The sequence below is a fragment of the Euprymna scolopes genome, chromosome 19 (genome assembly GCF_053919585.1).
Source record: "Euprymna scolopes isolate OS-2025 chromosome 19, ASM5391958v1, whole genome shotgun sequence".
NCBI lineage: Eukaryota > Metazoa > Mollusca > Cephalopoda > Sepiida > Sepiolidae > Euprymna > Euprymna scolopes.
In genome coordinates, this window is record NC_136500.1 from 147300936 (window position 1) to 147315935 (window position 15000).

At 35.2% G+C, this 15000-nt stretch overlaps 1 protein-coding gene and 1 pseudogene across 1 annotated transcript in view; one reads left to right on the top strand and one right to left on the bottom strand.

Moving 5' to 3' along the window:
- Positions 1-15000, bottom strand: part of LOC145240040 (fibrillin-3-like) — a 671777-nt gene that overhangs the window by 653673 nt on the left and 3104 nt on the right. The window lies entirely within an intron of this gene.
- LOC145240503 (U2 spliceosomal RNA) lies at positions 8497-8643 on the top strand (annotated as a pseudogene).

Consider the following 15000-nt stretch of genomic DNA (forward strand, 5'->3'; position numbering starts at 1 on the left):
CTCTAGTGTCTGTATCAAAACTATTTATTCATAATATATAATTATATATATAATGTACTTAGGCAGAATTTTTTTCTAGCTGGGAATGGGGGCCTCCTACCGGATGTCAGACATTCACCCACTATCTCATACTTCCCAAGCGAGAGATCATTTTATAAAATTCTTACTGTCACTGTAAACGAAATTGTTTGTATCTCTCTTGCACTTGGTTCACATAGTATATCTACTCGGTAGGTTTTGCAATTTTTTTCTTCACGAGTCCAGTTACTGAAATGATGGAAATCTTCCTAAGATTCCAGTTTCTTTTATTTTATGTTGTACATAAGACCTTGGTATTTCGTTATGTTCTCCCTCTCAGGTCTGTTTGATTCAGGTTGCTTCTTTCACTTCCTTGTCACTAGGTCAGACCCAAGAGCTCTATCTTCTAGGTACCTACCCGTAGGTCTTTCATATTCACAGTGCATTCCAAGAACTTGCTAGCACATTCGATATTCAAATTTTACAGATATTTCAGTGGTGGTATTTACACACTCATTTGCGTCGCATCCACTTATAGATAATCAATTTTGATATGTTACAGCTCCTCAGTTCGGCCAGAATCGCACTAGCCCCAAACCGGTAACGAATCTACAACCCTCATCGGTGATTCTAATCACTTAACGACGGAATTAGCACTGCTGGCAAGTGATATCTAAATGCTTGTATATAAATATTATCAACCACCTGAAAGTGCTCCATTTGTTTAGTTATTTACAAAGAGTTTTGCATTGCGCTAATAGTTAGTGATATCGCTTACCATAGTGTTCAATTCAAGAAGGAAGGGCTCGTAGGAGGAGGCTGTTATTTTTGTTTTTTTGTGATTTTATTATTCATATTATAATTAGCTTTGCCAACTTGCTTACGGTCTGGTTAAAATACTTTAACTTTAGCTCAAAGGGTGACCAAATGGGTCTGTGTGCGAGTGATTATGCATGAATGACTAAGAACAGGACATGAGAAGTAAAAGTAGTACGCGCAAAATCTTCCTCATAAGAATATGAAAAAACATTTGGGGGAGATCATCCGTCAACGTCATGCTGAGGATCAACTTACCACATCTTTCCCAGTTTACCGAAAAGTAGATATTTATTTGCTGCCCACCTCAGCAAAATGTGGCACAAGGCCGGAAAGTGGGAACCCCGCAGGCTCCCCTAAAGGAGGGGCACTCCTGCAATTTTAAAAATTGCCTGAGTAACCCCGTCGGCATTCCCTGGTCGGGGCGCCTCAGGCAGCAAGCAATAAACTTGCCCCACCGGAAAGCCCGGTGGCATGGCCTGGGAGGGTGGACCTCCTAGGTATTACCCAGGCGGTGTACCTCAGTCCAACAGGTGCTGGGCCGGTTCCCGGCCCCTCACCTGTTGGGCTGAGTGTCAAGTGACGAATCCTTGACTTGTACTACCCTGTCTCCATGCAGCCGAAGCCTCTAGGAGACACATCCCATCAAAAGAGTGTTTTTACACACACATACACGTACACACACACACACATACACGTACACACACACACATACATACTACTAATTAAGCCACACTCGTTGACACTATATATTCAAGCTGAAACACCCGTGACAGGGTTGATTCAAACTATTAAAGTACTCTTTAGCTCTAGAGGAAGTCGAAGTCCAGCATAAACAAATTCCTGATAAACCGCCCCCTTAAGTAAGACACTTTATCAAATCTCAACACTAAAGTACTGTACACGCAATAACCCTTATCCCCGAGTGGATTCTGGGCCTTGATAAGTGGTGACCACATTGTAAAAAGAAAAAAAAGAAAGAAAAATCCATTTTAAAGTTTGACACTGACCAAAGAAGCACCAGATCTCTCTAGGATTCAGGATTGTTTATGGGTTAATCTGGGGTAGATTTAATAAGCGTCATAGTATTGAACCAAATAGATGCATTATTTACACCAGGTGTGCACACACACTTTCAGCATGAGAGCTACTTATGTCCTACGATCTCGTAAAAATGCAAAACATAGTATTTATGAATATATTGTCAATTATTTTTACATGTGCAGTATATGCAGGTGTACGTTGCATTATTGCATCAACCCATATTGCACAGTACAACGCTGTCATTGTCTTACTCTGATGACTTGCATTAAGTGGAATCAAGCAAGGATGCATAGTGCAGCTGCTAAAAGCAAGCCTCAAGCTGACCTCCAGATGCGCATCAGCCATGATGTCGCTGTATTTGAACTCAATGATCTTCAGTTGGGAAAATGCAGTCAAGAGGATAGCACATTTCCTGATGCTGGGATACTTGTCCTCTGTTAGTAAGTTATTGAGTTTTTCATCAGCGGAATGTCAGCTGAGAGTGTTAGAATCTCATCATCCACCCCAGAAGAGTTCAAGTGAAACAGTGTTACAATTTTTGATGCGAATAATAAAAAAAAAAAATCAGCATCTTCCTGAAAAGGGTAACACATAAATATAGTGATTGGCTCGAGTAACACAACATCTTAAAAGCAAAGTCTTATAAGCGTCAAACTCTAACAGACAATTGCCAATATTTTATGTCGCGTGTGCATGGATGCTCTTTTGTCTCCTGCTCTGCCGCGAGGTTCCGGAAGTTTGCCAGCGCCAACAATTTTTTTTTTTCGATACCATGAGATTTACGCACAATGTTTCTGCGATCAGCCAGTTGATCGCGGTCGATGTAATGGGCATCCCAGATTTACATACACTATATATATATATAATTACCATATTCCCACTGCTTCACTTTTTTTGTTATCAAGTAAGATCTTTGACTTACTTGTTGTTTCATCAAATACTTTGCATGCAAAATCCGATCCCGCATTTTGCAAATCCCTACCCTCTGATGAGAAGGAAAGTATTTCTTCGAAACTCCCCGGATTAAGGACTATCCACTTATCTAGTGTTTCCTTTTCAAATTAAATATGTTTTTAACTCATTTCAAAGTGTTTTTTAACATGTTTTATTAACTGTTTGCTCGTATATATATATATATATATATATATATATATATATATATATATATATATATATATATATATATATATATATATATATATATATATATATATATATAACAACATCGTTAAACTCACTACTCGTTCAAGCAGCCGCCAATAGCGTAATGGTTAGGAGCCTTGACTGCCGTACAAACGGTCGGGTTTCAATCCTGGCTTGAGGTAGTTGCCTGTCTAGCCGCACTGATGAGCTGTGAAACAGCGAAACAGTACTGTATGTGGATGACTATATATATATTAGTTATATATACATATATTAGTTATATATACATATAAGGCAAGGCTAAAAGAGAGACAAGCAAGCAAAAAAAAAAAAAGAAGAAAAAAAAGAAAATCCCAAGCGAAATTCATCCCAAAGCAGAAAAACACAAGCTAGCCTGCCAGGACACTAAATATACAAATGTAAGCAAATTTGGGCATATTTTTTTCGGTTTGGAAATATAGTTTCTTTTTTTACCAATTGTCATACAATTTTAACCATATAAAAGTATAATAATCTTCAAAAAGCCAGTAAATTCAATTTAGCTACGACTATATATATATATATATATATATATAGCTCCATTTTTGACAACTTTATAAGTTTCAAATCTCAGCGACTATTGATCAGAATTTAACAAATGAGTGTTCGTTGAGAAAAGTAATGACCTGAATTGTGTAGTGGGCTATGTGACATTTGCCCAAGAGATTTTCTACCATTCAGAGCCTATTTTGTGCACTTTTTAGAGCTTATAAATGTTTCATAGTCATTTCTTTTCCTAGTTTTGCATATGTATTACAATATATTTGATATTTCCCCAAAACCTCTACCCTTGATTGCGGGAAGACTAACACTCGCGGTTATGGTGTCAACTGATCTGAGAAAAAAGCAAGGGGAGACTTGATTCCAAATATTTCTCATACGTTATAATTGACCTCTTTGGTTTTCATACATAAAGTAAATTTCACAGTGTATAAGGATTATTTGATACTGGAGATATTTATAATCGTACCATATTTCACAAAAGAAGGGAGATATAACATAAGAGAAATATTTGGAATCAAGTCTCCCATTGCCGTTTTGTTTCATCAGTTCATTTGAAAATAGCAGCAATTTTTAGTCTCCCCTCTATCAAGGCAAGAGCCTTTGGGAAAATAAACACACACACACACACACACACACACACACACACACACACACACACACACACATATATATATATATATATATGGTGAACCACTTGTAATATATATATATACATGTATGTTATATATATATATATATATATATATATATAAATCGTAAACCTCTTATAATATATATACATGTATATGTGTGCTTATATATATTTATATATATATATATATATAAATCGTTAACCCTTTGTAATATATATATATATATATATATATATATATATATATATATATATATATATATATATATATATATTACCCCTTTAAACCTATAATCTTAAGTTGCAGTCTAATGTTTTAATATCTTTACTTTGGTGGTAATCTTGTATTCATATTGTATTTATAACTGCCTAATATAGCCCTTTTAAGTTTTTCTCCGTGTAGAATATATTGTCATGTCATTTCTATTTGCTATATATAATATTTTGGTTTCCTCACTTTTGTGTAAATTATATATTTAAGGGTTGTTTTTTTATTGTCTAATCCAGATGATGAAACTTTATTCAAATAAAAAAATAGTACTGTCTCAAAAACTATCGTTCATTGATTGGTTATTGATGTTAAGTTTTTTGTACTTAAATAAATTATTTTTTCATAGATAATTTTACCATTTGTTATACGTATATGTGTGTGTGTGTGTGTGTATGCACACATGTATCTAGTTATATATATATATATATATATATATATAACTATGTAACTATATATGTACATATAGTCTAAAAAATATTAAACTGTTTCACAAAAAGATACTAAAATAAGATTATAAACAAAATAAAAAATGCAGTTGAAATCCACCCCCCCCAAAAAAAAATTCAATTCAGAGAATTCAATTATATAACCGTAGAAAACGAAATAATCTTACTCTCTAAATAGGAAACTGGGAAAATCGGCCGATTACAATTTAGTTGTTTCGGATATTTAAATATATATATATATATATATACATATATATATATATATATATATATATATATATATATATATATATATATATAGTACAGGGATTGATCATTAATCAACGTCATAGCATTGCATAAAATATGCACACTATATATATTTTATCGACTGAATTATTAGATTGGGTATAATATGTAATCGATGAAATATATTTGAATTTCTAATTTCATATGAGAAAAACACATGAAATTTTCACTATTATAACTTCTAAGTAGAATAAAATATCGATTTGGCACATACAATATGTATACAATATGTATATGATCCAAGAGAATCCGATTGATCTTTCGTTAGATATCAGTTATATTTTTGTTACGTAATCTACTGTCCACGGTTAAACTCATCTCTATTTTAATGAATGACATCACAAAAACAATCATATACAATATGCACGGGGACAAGCAAGATAACAAATCTTAAAACTAAGCAATTGTGACGATTATATGTTTTTTACTAGGCTCACTGGATGTAGATGTTTGAACGACCTTTTATCCGAAGATAAATTGGAATAAAGACCTATTTTCCTCCTTCCTCCCCTCTTTTTTCCTTTGTCTCATATAGAAATTGATGTCATCATTCTGCCACTATCCGGTTATCTTACATCGTTTTTTTTAATGGATGACGCCAATCTTTTATTATGTCACCCTGTTGTGACGTCATCCTTTTTATGATCTTACCCCGCATCGATTGGGGGGAAAAAACAAGCACCACAGTTTTACTAGAAGACAAGACGTTCTAGAAACCCGACTTGGTCAGTCAACGGATATATCCCTCCTCTCCCCTTATCTCCCTTTCCCTTCCCCCTCTCTCTCGTATTTGATAAATGACATCATTTTAGACCATCAACCGTGGCCAATTACTCGGTTCTCGTTAGATGACGGAAGTTAAGCAACATTGAGCCTAGTCAATATCAGACGGGTGACCATTTGGAAACACCAGGCGTTGTATGTAGGAGGACATTGGGATACGTGCAATGTATACTGTTTTAATCGATGACGCTATAGTTCACATTTTGATGACGTTTTAATTTTATAGTCCAATACAGCGCCTAGAATTCCCAAACGATCAAGTAAGGAAGGTTTGGGAATTATGCAAACAATTGTATCTTGAACAGACAAATAACACAAGCACAAACCGGCAGTAGCACTTGAAAACGGAAGTCACAAAATCCTATGGAACAAGGACGTACAGAAAGATAAACCCATCCAAGCAAGAAGACCGGATGTTATAATAATTAACGAAAGGGAGAAATTTCTGTCAGATTTTAGATTTCGCCGTTCCAACAAACCACAGGGTGGATATCAAGGAATAGAGAAGCAGAGCAATTATACGGAATTGGCCAGAGAGCCGACATAGATATGGAAGATGTAGAAAGTTAAGATAACACAAAAAATAGTATGATCACTAGAAGACAACTTTTGAGAAACTTTGGGGGAAAAAAGGGAGAGATTGAAGTCAGAAGATTGACTGAGAAGATAGTACGGATAACAATAATAAAAACTGCTGAAATATTAAAGAAACCCCTTGAATGCAGGGATTAATACAAGTGAGCTATAGACACAGGATGGACATACAGAAAATGATACAGATGTAAAACATCAAGGATCATCCCCTGCGCTTTTGCCATGCCCCATTTTTTGTGTACACAGCCACCGCACCAAATAGGTGAGCAGGGTCAAGGAGAATGGAAAGACCGATGAGAGAAAGCACTAACCAGACCTCCGCTGGATGAGTGTAAAGAGGGGAGGCTTATTGCCACACAAATTCCAGTGAAGACCAATGGTTACTGCCAATGAGAAATCGATAGTAAGCGGCTATCACGATAACGCAAATTCATCAGCAAATTTTATTGAAAGAGGTGGAGAGTACTGAACATCTGGGGAGACTTGCTGTCACTCAGACTCCTAGTGAGTACCACTACTACCACTACAACTACTACTACAGTTACTGCTCAGATGAAACATAAGCGCAGGCCTAAAAAACTGCTGCAGAGACCAAACATGAAGTACTACATGCAACCAATAATAATGAAGCTGCATACCCATAAATTCTCTAAGCCGACCCCATCCCCCATTACCACTGCACCCCCTAAAAACAGTAAGACTGATTAGCCAAGTAGAATCAAGGAGGAAGGAAAGACCGAGGAGAAAACACAAACCAGACCTCGGCTGGATAAGTTCAAAGAGGACTGGAACCGTGTGGAGGCTTATTGCCACTCAAATTTCAGTGAAGACCAATGGCCGCTGCCAACGAGAAATCAATGGCAAGCAGCTGTTGCGATAATGCAAATTTATTTGCAAATTTTATCGAAATAGGTGAAAAGTACTGGAAACCTGGGAAAGACTTCTTCATTCAGCTTTCAAGGAATACCATAGACTGTTTCAATGAGATTTTGATGACCTGTGTGAAAGCTCCTTGTGAGCCAATAATAATAATAGCTCCAGGAACACCACAAGTTGTTCTTAAAGAGAATTCTTTGTTGATGGCTTGTGTTAAAACTAATAGTGAGGGAATAATAATAATAATAATAATAATAATAATAATAATAATAATAATAATAATAAACAAAAAAGCACAAGGGGTGGCACTAAACTTGGTTGGGACCACAGAAATAGTCCTGTAAGGTCAAAGAGAATTAAAAAAAACTGAAGAGACTGAACACCAACCAGACCTCCACTGGAAATGTGCGGAGAGTACCAGAGCCTTGAGAAGACCACTTAAATTGCAGAGATGAACGGTCGTTCCAAGCGAGAACTGAATGGTATACGACTGTTGTGATAACGTGGAATTATTTCCCGCGCTTATCAAAAGAATCGAATCACAGTGACACACCTGTTCTCGTTAGATCACGGAAGTTAAGCAACGTTGAACCCTGTCAATATCAGATGGGTGACCATTTCGAAATGCCAATCGTTTTAGGTATGAGAAAATTGAGACCCTCTGCAAGAACTGAAAAACATCTAACGGCATTAGCTCCACTACTCGGGGTCACTGTGTACCGCTTGTGAATTTGATTATTGACTTGACACTTTCTCTTTTGGAGGAAACCGGTTCAACCCGCTTATGGTGAATACCGTTGGTCGTACTCCAAACAAACGCCAATTATTGTTGCCAGTGAATGGCCACGCCTTGTGCGAAACGTCTAATGCGTAAATAATTACTAAAGATAATATAGAAGTAAAAAGACTCGGAAGTTTTTTCTTTACTCATGTAAAACGAGTATATCGGAAGAGATATATCGTAGATTACATAATTTTAGAATTAAATAAAAAAATGTTTAAAAATGTACTGATTTTGACCCAATCGGTCATGGCTACATCTAGTTCCTTCTTGGCCTTTTGGCTGGGATCAAAGTGTAGTATCTGTTCCGGCAGATGCTGCACTTAAGATAATTTGTTCCAGTCAATGGAGGGGAAACCCTCTATACTGGGACAATTATTATTTTTGGTAAACAGAGTGCCCCCTTTTTGCCTACTTTTAGGGGAGCTGGTTTTTACCTCACATTAAAAACGGCCTTGTGCCTAATTTGCTCAGTGGGGGAGCAAATAAATACCATCTGTTCCGGCAGATACTGCAAGCTATGACTAGCTATGACTAGCAAAGACCAGATGTGGGGGCAACCCCGCATGCCTGACCATTAACCAGCTCCCATTTCCCACCTCTCGGGAGCTGGTCCCCTTTTTCCCTTCCCCCTCCCTTCACTCCTCACATTAAAAGTCGGCCTTGTGCCTAATTTGCTCGGTGGGGGAGCAAATAAATACCATCTGTTCTTCAGATGCTGCACTGACATTTCTTGTTCTCTTTCGGTGGAGGAGCAATCCTTCACGACTGAGACAATTTTTATTTTTGTACCTTTTCTCCACGTTAAAAAACGACCCTGGTGTCTAACTCTGTCCTGTGGGGAGGCATTGTAAATAGGTATATCTAGTTCCTCCATATACAACACAATCACATTGGCACATGCGTTCTCGCCAGCAACGCTGAGTCTTGCCAGTACCAGACGGGTGACCATTTGGAATTACAAGACGTTGTAAGTAGATGAAAGGTTAGGTCAGCCCTCCTGCTTTCGAATGTGTATAATAGTACGCGCGCACATAGAAACAGCCACATAAAAAGATAATGGAGTTTATCGAACTCCATTATCTCGACTGCGATCGCAAAATGAAGAACAACTGTTGGTTGGTTGGTTTTGTTTTACGGCATATCAACCCTTTTCAGGTTATTTAATGCCGAATCCAATGATTTTGAAGAACAATATTTTAATAGAATATATTTGTTTTTTTAAAATCGGTTTCTATTTAACCCATAATTGGGACCCTAACAGGTACTACCAGTCCGGGTCAGAGTGGACCTGAGAGCAATGGCAATTAAAGGGTGGCTCCACACTCCCCAAAGTCTGCAAGCTGGGGCCTCACCATCGGATATAGTTTAATGTCATATCCAGGACCGAAGAACAACTGTGTTTACCCAGATTTGCTCGAATAGAAATATATAACCTAGTTGCGGGTTTCGAGAAACGGATGAAAAAATTAGTCAAACAAAAAAAAAACATAAATAAAAAATAAATAATTCTGTATGCCTATGAATGTGAAATCGTCTGTGTGTGTGTGTCTGTGTGTCTGTGTGTGTCTGTGTGTGTCTGTGTGTGTGTGTGTGTCTGTCTGTCTGTCTGTGTGTGTCTGTCTGTATGTGTGTGTGTCTGTCTGTCTGTCTGTGTGTACATTCCCCGACCAAATTACTCTGTTTATTTTCTGTCTACAGACGAGAGATTTGACCTAAGAGGTATTGAGATTTGCGAAAATCTTTTTAATCAGGTTTCGGCCAGAAATTTGGCTGTCAAACGATTTCAGCTTTGAAAACTCTACCAAACTCCTCCGTCAATTTTGTGCCTAAACACTTGAAATTGTAGATGTAGGTTACTCTGACATGAATCAAACTTTTTAATTTGATTTGGGACCAAAAAAATGGATGCTAAGGGGTCAAAATTGGGGTCAAAGTTTTAAAAACTTTTACTTCTGCGTGTGAGTGCGTGCATGTTATGAACATAGCTGTATATCTACGTGAATATATATATATATATATATATATATATATGCATATATATACACGTAGATATACAGCATATATATTTTTTTACACAGGCATCACCACATTATCAAGGCCAAGAGGCCACTCAAGGATAAGGGTTAAAGAGTGTACAGTAGAAATTGGACAATATATTAATCATTAGTAATGAAAATTCGGTAAATTTGTTAATTTATATGGAACGGCTCATCAACAACTTATTTACGTTAGACTTGAAGACAACCATATTGTAGTCAGCCGGAAAGTAGGAAAACGGAAGACAATTCCACAAGTAGATAGTTCTAAGAAAGAAGCTTTGTTCATGGAATCTACGTTTAGGTTTAGGCACAGATAAAGAGTGGGGGGAATTATTGATAGTGTTTTCAGCTAGACAAGTGTTTCTTGTGAAAGTTTGGCGAGGGGGGACCACAGTTCAACATTTTCATGAAAATAACGATACATCAAAGACAAACTCGCAACATCTCTTCTGTGAGATAGAGGTTGCAGGGAAGAGAAAACGATATCTCCTACGAGGCTACGAAGTCTATTTTGAACTCTATCAAGGCAGGACAATATATATATATATATATATATATATATATATATATATATATATATATATATATATATAGTCATCCACATACAGTACTGTTTCGCTGTTTCACAGCTCATCAGTGCGGCTAGACAGGCAACTACCTCAAGCCACGATTGAAACCCGACCGTTTGTACGGCAGTCAAGGCTCCTAACCATTACGCTATATATATATATACAATTTCGAGAACACAAAAAGGACTGTTTGGAGATTGGAGAAGATAAAAAGGAAAATTGTAAAACAGAATAATTCGGTGCTATTCAATAATATTTGTATATATATATATATATATATATATATATATATATATATATATATATATATATATATATATATATATATATATATATATATAATTTTAAGGGGATTAGGACAGCAGTGTAAAGAGCAGAGTTATTTTAATGTATTAGTAAATGCAGTAATACAATTAAAAGAAAACAGTGCTCGTTGTAATGTAGATATATAAGCTTAATAGGAATAGATATCCTAGATCTATTTTAATATTGAGTAAAATGATTTATAATTAAAAATCGGTATATCACCATTTCAACCATCCGTAAACTTCATTTTACAACACGCCAATGAATGGTTTGACCATAATACTTACGAGCTTTAAAGGCGGGCAAATAAAAGATGTATCTGCCTTACTTAAAAAATGCTAGTTTTATTTTTGGTGTCTTTAAACCCCCACTCACTCTTTTTGCTGATGAGGAGACTTTATTTTATAAAATCAAATGATAAAATTATTGTTCAAGACGTATTGTCTGTCTCAGTAAAATCATCGTTTCCGAAACGATCGTACAATTTATTGATTTTGTTTGTTCCGATATCTAATTATAAATTATGAATCATTTTACTATATATATATATATATATATATATATATATATATATATATATATATATATATATATATATATATATGTATATATATATATATATATATATATATATATATAAGAGTAAATAGTAAATAAAAAGTTAAAAACACGTTGAAAAAGAGTTAAAAACATATTTAATCTGAAAAGGAAACACTTGATAAGTGGATAGCCCTTAATCCGCGGAGTTTTGAAGAAATACTTTCCTTCTCATCAGAGGGTAGGAATTAGTAAAATGCGGGATCGGATTTTGCACACAAAAGTATTTGATGAAACTGCAAGTAAGTCTAAGATCTTACTTGGTAACAAAAAGTGAAGCAGAGGGAATATGGTGAAGAAAAGGGTTATTTCACGTGAATGGATAGTCTGGTGGAACGTAAATTATCCAATGACGGTAAAATAAGCTATATCTTCTATTTGGTTTTATCGAGCTTTTACATCTGGTTGAGATTACTTGATAAATATTAATTCTTTAATATTTATAATATACTTTAGTTTTACCATCTTGGATCATTTTGGTAAATTTAATTGTAATTTTTATTATATATATATATATATATATATATATATATATATATATATATATAGAGAGAGAGAGAGAGAGAGAGAGAGAGAGAGGGAGAGAGGGAGATAGATAGATAGATAGATAGATAGATAGATATTAGGACGATGGGACGATTCCAATATTTTTACCGATAATTGCATACGAAATTGAGAATTTAGTATGGAATCAGTAATTGTACCGGAATTAATCCTCCTAATATATATATATATATATATATATATATATATATATATATATATATATATGTATGTGTTATTATTATTATTATTATTATTATTATTATTATTATTATTATTATTATTATTATTATCATTATTACTATACTAGCAGGCACCCGGCGTTTCCTGGTCGTAAAAATATGCTTAAATATAATATTTTAATTTATGCAGATTTGTTATTTTTGTCATAGAGCCAATTCTTATTCTATTGTACCAACTATATATAAACATATATTTGCGCATGCATACAAGAGCACTTAAAGTCTTAGTTCCAGTTTTTGTTTTGTTTTGTTAAATTTTGACTCTAAAGCAATTATTTTTATCGGCTAAGACCCCATAAAACAACGGTCTACAAAAGTGCGGTTATTTGACCCCCCCCCCCTAGCGCCGCTCAGCCACCTCACGTTTCAGTAGAGATGCACTTTGAAAAATTGAAGACAGGCAGACATATTGACTTTTGTATATCATATAATATATATACACACACACACACACACACACACACACACACATATATATATATATATATATATATATATATATATATATATATATATATATATATATATATATATATATATATATATATATATGGTATTTCATTTGATGGTTTTATGAAAATAGGGATTTGCGTGTAGCGGGCGAGTACAGCTAAGTATGATAACACATGTAAGCTACTAGGGTACCGTGTACGCAGTTAGAAAGGGAGAAAAAAAATCATTGTCTAAATAACCTTAGTCTGGCCTAAAGAGTGTGATGCGTTCGTCGTCAAGTTTATCTGGTTATTATTCCAGTCTGTGTTGGATGGGCCACCTGCTTCATCATTATCGGCCCCAGCGGGAGGCAGGAACTAATGACAGTTTCTTACTTAAGAACCGATTTCAGCCTTTCTGGGAAGGAAATACCACCTATCTTATATCATCGCTTTTCGAAACAGCAGCCCATATTATAGTAATTACATTACACACACACACGCACACAGACACACGACTTCGCACGCACACACGCACGCACACACACGTATATGTATATATACTAAACACGCATATAACCTACTCGAGCGTGACCTACGTAAACTGAAGGCCGGTCCACTAAAGTCACGTAATCTGCTGACATCATAGAATGAAGTACAATGGCTACGGTTAGGCGATAGACGACTATTACGATAATTTCTTATAAGGGCTGGATTTTGAAGCTAACTATTAAATATCCTTTTTTGAAAAAAATAAAAATTTCTATAGTATTTTCCCAGCAAAAAATACTCCCTTTTTGTAAGATAATACTTTATTTTCGGAAAAGAAAATACTATATTTTGGACCAGTTCTGAACATCACTTAGCAATTAATTTGAGGATTGAAACAAAATAACTATCTGCGTAAATAGTCGTATATCGCTTAACCGTAGCAATCGTACTTTATTCTGTGACGTCAGCATTTTACGTGACTTTAATAGAACAGCCTTCCATTTATGTAGGTCACGCTCGGTTCGGTTAATATGCGTGTTAACTATATATATATATATATTACTTTTTTCCACCTCAAACAAAGCATATTGTCACTTGGAACCTAAGGGGCTACTATTTGGGATAGTGTCTAGCAGGGGACTCTGGGAAGCTGAGCCACGAGATGTTTGTTTACATTACATTTAAAATTTGGCAGGTTAGTACACTTAGGGAAGCAGGAAACGGGTAGGAAGATTTCGAAGTCTATCAGTTCGAGTGAAATAATTATCATAGTAGAAAGCTTTACGGCATCTTGGAACCTCAACATTAAAGGGGTGAAATCTTTGTCAAATTGTCCTGGAGTATTTACATTGAGGGTGCAGAAATGTTATGAACTCATCAGAGCACATTCTCAGATTAAATATATATATATATATATATATATATATATATATATATATATATATATATATATATATATATATATATATATACACACGAGCAAACAGTTAATAAAACATGTTAAAAAATACTTTGAAAAAGAGTTAAAAACATATTTAATCTGAAAAGGAAACACTAGATAAGTGGATAGTCTTTAATCCACGGAGTTTCGAAGAAATACTTTCCTTCTCATCTGAGGGTAGGAATTAGCAAAATGCGGGATCGGATTTTGCATACAGAAGTATTTGATGAAACAACAAGTAAGTCAAAGATCTTACTTGAAAACAAAAAAGTGAAGCAGAAGGAATATGGTGAAGAAAAAGGTGATTACACGTGAATAGACACACACACACACACACACACACACACATACATATATGTGTGTGTGTGTGTGTGTTTCGTCGTCTCTACAGAACATCAATGTGTCTAGAGCTAAGAATTTATATTATATATACACCATCGCTTCCGTTCAGTCTATAAAGACAATGGATACCACTGTATAGGTAGTTGTGTGTGTAATTGTGAGGCAAAGGGTGCGCAATCGGCAACTGCACATCCCCTGAATCGGCATTGTTTTTGAGTCCAGGACAACTGAAATCAATGCTAAGATTAGCGGAGAGCATATA